The sequence below is a fragment of the Macrotis lagotis genome, chromosome 3 (assembly GCF_037893015.1).
Source record: "Macrotis lagotis isolate mMagLag1 chromosome 3, bilby.v1.9.chrom.fasta, whole genome shotgun sequence".
Classification (NCBI taxonomy): Eukaryota; Metazoa; Chordata; class Mammalia; order Peramelemorphia; family Peramelidae; genus Macrotis; species Macrotis lagotis.
The window spans coordinates 133,782,559-133,789,682 of NC_133660.1; the positions used below are offsets into that span (position 1 = coordinate 133,782,559).

Consider the following 7,124-nt stretch of genomic DNA (forward strand, 5'->3'; position numbering starts at 1 on the left):
TTCTACTTTGTGCAACTTACCAGAGCTTGTATTCCTCTAGCTAAGACATTTGGAGTAAAGAGTCATTCCCATCAGTGATGGGATTCAATTAGTTCACATTGCTGACTTCCACAAACTGGTAGTTAACAATCACACTTGTAATCAGAGTTCTCTCTAATATGGGTACCTGAGTAGCTGCCCAATGTGGAAGTCACAAATTTACATTCCTGATTCTTTTTTAATGTTGCTCTGCATAACATTATTTCCTAAGCGCCAATAGTAATGTTCATTCAGGCCATAAGAAGAAAAAAAAGATGGAATTATGCTTGTAATATTTATTCATTTCTTAAAACTATATTTTTCAAAAATACTGCATTTTAATTTCCTCATTTTTGTTACTCCAGTAAACAAACATAAAATGTAAAGAGAAAAAGTGTCAAACAATCAGGTGACAAGCTGTCATTTGTTTCCACTTTTTTACTCCCAAATTTTCTCCAAGATATTATGAATGCACTGGTGTTCCCTGAATGGTGTTCCCTGAACCATTCCTGAATGGTCCCCTGAAACCAATAGGAAGATGGAACACAATAAAAGAACAGAAATACAAATTTCAAGGATTATTCTATTACCATTTTGGAAGTCATTGAAGTAGAAGGAAAAAAAAAAGAGCTAGCATAGGTAGATTGGTATGGCACCAAATAAGTAATTTAATTTGAATAGAATTGTCATTTTTAATTTATTAGCATGACCTAACCATGAGCATTTGACATTTTTCAAATTATATAGATCTGACTTTATTTGGATAAGAAGTACTTTGTAATTGTATTCATAGAGCTTCTGGGTTTGTCTTGGAAAGTAGTTTGCAAGTATTTAATGTTGTCTATAGCTAATTTAAATGGAATTTCTCTTTCTATCTCTTGCTCTTAGGCGTTGTTGTTCATATATATATACATATATATGCATAATGATTTTTGTGGGTTTATTTCATATCCTGCTACTTTGCTGAATTTGTTACTTGGTTCAAAGAGATTTTTAAGATGATTTTCTTGGGTTCTCTAAGCATACCATCATATCATCTGCAGAGAGCAAAAGTTTTGCTTCCTCATTGCCAGTTCTGACTTCTTCAATTTCTTTTTCTTCTCTCATTGCTACTGCTAGCATTTCTAATATTATATTGAATAGTAATAATGCTAATGGGCATCCTTGTGACAATTAGATTTTTATAAAGGAATATTTATTTTAAGAAATATAATCACAAATATACAAATTTATTCCCCCAATTTGTGAGAGGCATAATCCTCCCCTACCCTTTACATCACCTTAGCTTCTAGGGAGAGAAAGGGGATTTGATTCACAATTTCATTGTGTTTCTAAGGAGCGCAGTTCTAGTTCCAAATCCAGGGGTATCAATGGGCTCCAAATCCTCTGAGTCTCTCTACCCTGTTAACATGGTAGAGCAGGTGGAAACATCCTGCTTACCAGTCCTAGCTGTCTCCAGAACTTGAATGCCTTTCAGAATTCTCCTGGAGATTTCTGCCAACAATTAAAACTGAGAAGGATAAACAATATAGAATAAGACAAACAGTCCAGCCCATTTCTTGTAACCCAAATTAGAAGGGAAACTACAGAAAGGAGTCCTTTTTCTAGTTCTACTTATGACAGACATTTTGTGGCTGAACTGTGAACTTTACCCTCTGGACAACAGGAAAAAGAGTGTGGAAAGAGTGCCCAATCAAGTCAAGCAAGACAAAGCTCTTAATGGAGAAAAGGAAAAGAGCTATCAGGCTACTCCTACCCAAATGGTAGAAGATGAAGTAAGATCAGAGAATGCTCAAATAAACCCACTAAGTTTTGCATATATACCTCAATTCAAAAACATGTCCAACATACATACATATATTAACAAATCTATGTGTCATATCTAATTTTTTTCTCCTGAACTTCAGTTTATCACCAACAACCAACTGTTGATTGCATTTCCCTGGTTATCTGCCATCCTTCCAGTTGCTCCAGTTTCTAGCCTTAGAATTATGTTAAACTCTTATTTTCTCTCCATCATTCTCAGTTTGTAGATTGTGTCAGTTCTATTTCCACAGTCTCTTATATCTATTCTCTGTTCTCTTCTCCCACTGGCATCATCCTAGTTCATATCTTTTCCATTCCCCCACTTCACAGATGTGACAAGGTTTCTCTGCTTCTGAAATATGAGAAATAGATAAAGATATTAATGTTGACACTAGCGTCACTTTTGCTACAGAGGTTTATTCTGGAATTCTTAATTTGTTGTCTGTGAGTTGTTTTTCAAAAATATTTTGATAAAGGAATTTCAATATAATTGGTTTCCTTTGGGACCTTATGTATTTTATTTATGCATTTAAAAGCAATATTCTAAAAAGGAAACCAGGCTTCACAAGACTGTCTGAGGACACAAAAGAGGTTAAGAAGCCCTAGTTTAACTGATGTGTTATAGTTACTACAAAATTACTGCCAAAAGAATCCAGCTAACAAAAAACAAATAATTGCAAATTCTTTCATTTCTTCCTATTCAATTTGGGGTAAAATAGATGTTCCTTGATCTGATATGCAAACCTTTCCAAAGTACATCTTTCTTGCCTTTTGAGACTAGTCTCATATTACTTCCCTTTGTATACTCTAAATTTAGGCAAAAGAAACTAAAAAATTTTTCCTCATATGTGGAGTTCCATCAGCATTCACACATACTGTCTCACCCCAAGCCTGGGGCATCTTCCTTCCTCACCTCTGCTTTTCAGAAGTCTTAACTTCCTTCAAGGCTCAAATCAGTTGAGACATCTTCATGAAGCCTTCTCTGGTTGTCCTTCCATTTCTCCTCAAGTTATCTTGTTTGATGAGGCTACATGGGAATAGAGAGAGGGAAGTTTTCAGAATTGGGATGATCCCTAGACCTTCGAGTCATGACTGTGTTATACAAGTGACTTGATACTAAATAGTTCACTTGTTGTCCAGAGAACTTATAGAAATTGAAAGTTAAAGATGAGTTTTTAATCTATGATGGTATAAACAGAAATGTTATATCTTTTCAAAAGTCCAGAAAAACAACAAAAATTCAATGATAATTATTCTGGGTATAGGAAATAGTGCATCTCAAACTAGTACATAGTACAGCAGAGTATAATGGAAAAAACATTATGTTTGGAGTCAGAGGATTCTAATAAAAATCCTTATACTGTCACTTGTTAACTATTTGGTCTTGAACAAATGAATGAAGTACTTGTTTTACCCTGGGAATAAAAATAGACAAGTAAGGCAGTCTCTAATCTCAAATTATGTCATGACAACAAATATGAGATATTTCATATTCAATTTAGATGATAATGTAAAATGATTGTTAGGTGTAGCAGAGATTCATGCTTTTCAATGCCATTTCCAATGATGAAATTATATCATTTTCTGATGTTAAAACTTTTTACCCTGACTAAAAAGCCTACTTTTGATCCAGAGACTTAGGCTGCCTCCATCAGAATCTATGGGTCAAGTTGATAGTGGTGTTGGTCATTTGACTTGTTTAGCAAATATTGCCCCCGCTCTCTTTTTCAGTTTTCCTGGTTGTTTCATTTCCTACAACTGGATCTTAATTTACTTATATGCAAAATAAAAAAAAAAAACTTGCTCTAGCTACACATTAAGACTCCTTTCATTTCTAAATTCATGTTCCTGGGATTATCTGTATAAAAGGTCTATCCCTAAAGCAAAATAGAAATTATTTGATTTGAGAAGCTGTTTTAATTCATTGTTGTGGGCCAACATCTAGTAAAAAGCTTTATGAATAGCAGATGCATTCAAAATATGTTGAATTGTTGAGAAAACAAAGAAAAAATCACTATTCCAAATTCCAAAGTCCATGGAATTCCAATTTAACCATATTATGAAAAAAAATCATGAATTTTCCTTTCCTTAATCATCTTTAGCGTCCTCCAAACTCTCGTTGTATGTTCTAAGGAGACTCAGAAAATCATTCAATATAAATAGATTCCTTTAAAAGGCCATAATATATATTTTGTAACTTTTATTTTGTACACGTTCCTACTTACTCTCAAAATTGGACTTCCCTTTCTGAACTCAGCCATATGTCCTGTTTGTTGTGCTGAGACACTTTTTTATTAGACAGAAAAGGACCTTTCTAAACTTGACACCACATATGGGATTATTTTTTTATAGACTCACAATGTTTGAGTGACTAGCACTGGGTCTCTAAATAAGAATGGCATGTGTAAGGAACGAATTCAGACCAGTATACTAATGAAATTCATCAGTCATTTGTGTTGGTTGTCATTAAGATGGGTTAAAAAGGCAGTTAGCCATTTGAGGAATTGTTTCTTAGGGTTGGGTCACTACATTCTAGCAACTGGTCTTTAGCATGGAACACTCATAAAATCTTGATTTGGTTTATCTAGGGTTTTTAATCAAGCCCTAGGGAACTTTTTCACATACATTAACTCACAAGAGGATAACTGGTGAGCTAGGATGTCAATTTATTTGTCATGATGGCAATTCAGTAGGTCCAATCAGTAGGTAAAATTATGAATCTACTACAACCTAACTTATCCCCAAGTTGCAATAGAGAGGCACACATATTTGATATTCATTGATTCCAAAAGTGGAGAGTTACATGAGTCATCCCTTTGAGTCAGACTGAATATTAACTGATTTGATGGCTAGGAAGGGTGAAAAGTTTTTTTTCCAAACAAGCAGAACATGGCCTTTCATTTCCAAATTGATAACCATACTGGTTATCACCTAGTAGGATAAAAATACCAGATACAGAAGTCCTCTCTGGAACAAAACTGCCAAGCATTCAAACTCTCCTGCAGAGACTGCAATGCTGATGGGCTGGTCACCTTGTTCAAGTGCCAAATGAAAGGTTGCCAAAAAGACTATTTTATGGAGAACTCACATAGGGCAAGCACTCAAATGGTGACTAGAAAAAATAATGCAAGGACTCTCAAGGTCTCCCTTAAGAACTTTAGAACTGATTTTGCAATATGGGAGACACTAGTCCGGCATGACATGCCCTCACCAGAAAAGGTGCTGTGCTCTATAAGCAAAGCAGAATATTGAATTAGCTCAATAGAAAAGCAAGATGTATAAAGTTAGAGAATTCACTCAAATTTTCACATGGTCTATTTTTTGTGCCTGACCTGTTGTAGAATGTTCTGAAATCATATTGGTCTGTACAGTTATAGTCAGGTGCATTGTAACTTGACTCTACCATAGTCATATCATATCGGTCCTCTTCTAGAACAATATTAAACAAGCTAATCATATATAAAGATGCTATGCTAAGTCATAAACTGAGGTACAGAACCAGTAATTCTTCATCTATTATGTTTTTAAATTAAAAAAAAGAATGGAAAGGGGGATGAGAGCCCCATTTTAAAATTGATTTTATTTTAATGTGTACTTGAGCTAAAAGACAAACATTTGATCTCATTTTAGAAGTTACCACTGTTGGAAGCTGAGCTAAGGATAATAAGAAACAAAGAAGCACTTTGAGGTCCATTATAGGCAGATCCTACAATATATTAGAATTCTGAGATATTTAGGAAGTAAAGTTACATAAGGGGGGGAAGGAGGAGAAAAAAGGAAGGAAAAAAAGAAAATGATTACTTACATGCCTCCCAAGCTGAGTCAATTTCATGAAGCATTTCATGAGGCCTGTTTTTCTGGCCTAAACTCTGAAGACCAGATTGTGAGGGGGAAATTCATTTGTCAGTGCATAGAGCATTATGACCTTAGAGACATGTTTTCAAAACTTAAATTGCTCCCATGGATACTCTGTTAACAAGTAAGTCTCAAGCCATTTGCACTGATGGCAATGGATACTAGTCCTTGCCATTTCCATTATGATGTTGTTTAACCAGCATAAAATAACTTTTTCAAATTACACTTTAAAATTTTGAAACTCCAGTTTGTTCCTTCTGCTCTCCATATACCTTGTCAATTTTCCATTTCTGTTTTCAAGAAATGGGACCAAACTTCTACTTATCACAATTGTTAATACTTTGGTAATGGTTAAAAAAAGCTGCTTACTTTTCTCATAAATTTGTTCCCCATTGTAATGAATTTCTCTTCTTAAATCTAACACAGAATACTGTAAATATGGATGATTATTATATGTTCCTTTTATATTACAACTATATGTTTCGTATCTATTCATTTCATTGGAAGTTCCCCAAGGGCAGGGACAATGTCTAATCTAAATTTTGTACCTTCCCAGGGCCTAACGTAACTTACTTCATAAAATAGGTACTTAAAACTGTTTACTAAGTTGCACTGAACCAAATTTTATTTTAAGGATATTTGTTATAGCAATTAAAAAGAATTACCAGTTGTTTTTTTTTAACAGAAATGCAAATGCCCATTTTCTATTTAGTGGGATGCAAAATTATAGTGTGCAAATTAACTTGGACTATGAAAAACAATCAAATCTATTGTGTAACCTGGACTTGTCTGGGTATGTCATTTTTTAATGTTCCTTTTCTTTCTTTTTTCTTATTTATCTATTCACTCATTTATTTATTGATTGATTTGATCACTTAATTATTTATTTATTTTCAGCCATATGTACATGTATATTTTTAAGTTACAAAATTTCCTTCCCTCTCTTCCCACCCCCCTCCCCTCAGTGGCACACAGTCAAGTTAGCATTGTACATAACATATTTTTGATAAACATGTTAACAGATTAGTTACTTTTGGTATGAAGAACTAGGATTAAGGGAAAGAGATACAGCAGAGATAATTTATAAGGTGCTCCTCAGATTCTGAAGTATTGGGCTTTCTCTCTCTCTCTCTCTCTCTCTCTCTCTCTCTCTCTCTCTCTGTGTGTGTGTGTGTGTGTGTGTGTGTGTGTGTGTGTGTGTGTGTATGTGTGTGTTTTGTTTTGTTTTGCTTTTCTTCCTCTGGCTGGGGATAACTTAGTCCATAATCTGTTTAATAGGGTTGTCCTGAACTGCTTGGATGAGTTGCTTCCACCAAGGTTGTTCATCTCACAATGTTGTTGTTAATGTGTATATTGTTTTCTTGGTTCTTTTCCCTTTACTCAGCATCAGATCCTATAGTGTTTTTCCACACTTCTCTAGAGTCCAGTTATTTATGATTGCTTAA

At 34.4% G+C, this 7,124-nt stretch overlaps 1 long non-coding RNA gene across 1 annotated transcript; it reads right to left on the minus strand.

Moving 5' to 3' along the window:
- Nucleotides 1-1,155: 1,155 nt before the first annotated feature.
- LOC141516246 (uncharacterized) lies at nucleotides 1,156-5,724 on the minus strand. The gene is made up of 3 exons (XR_012476648.1): nucleotides 5,630-5,724; nucleotides 2,738-2,851; nucleotides 1,156-2,176 (listed from the first exon to the last, which is right to left on the minus strand). It is a non-coding gene; the product is annotated as an uncharacterized LOC141516246 (long non-coding RNA).
- Between the last annotated feature and the right edge of the window lie 1,400 nt (nucleotides 5,725-7,124).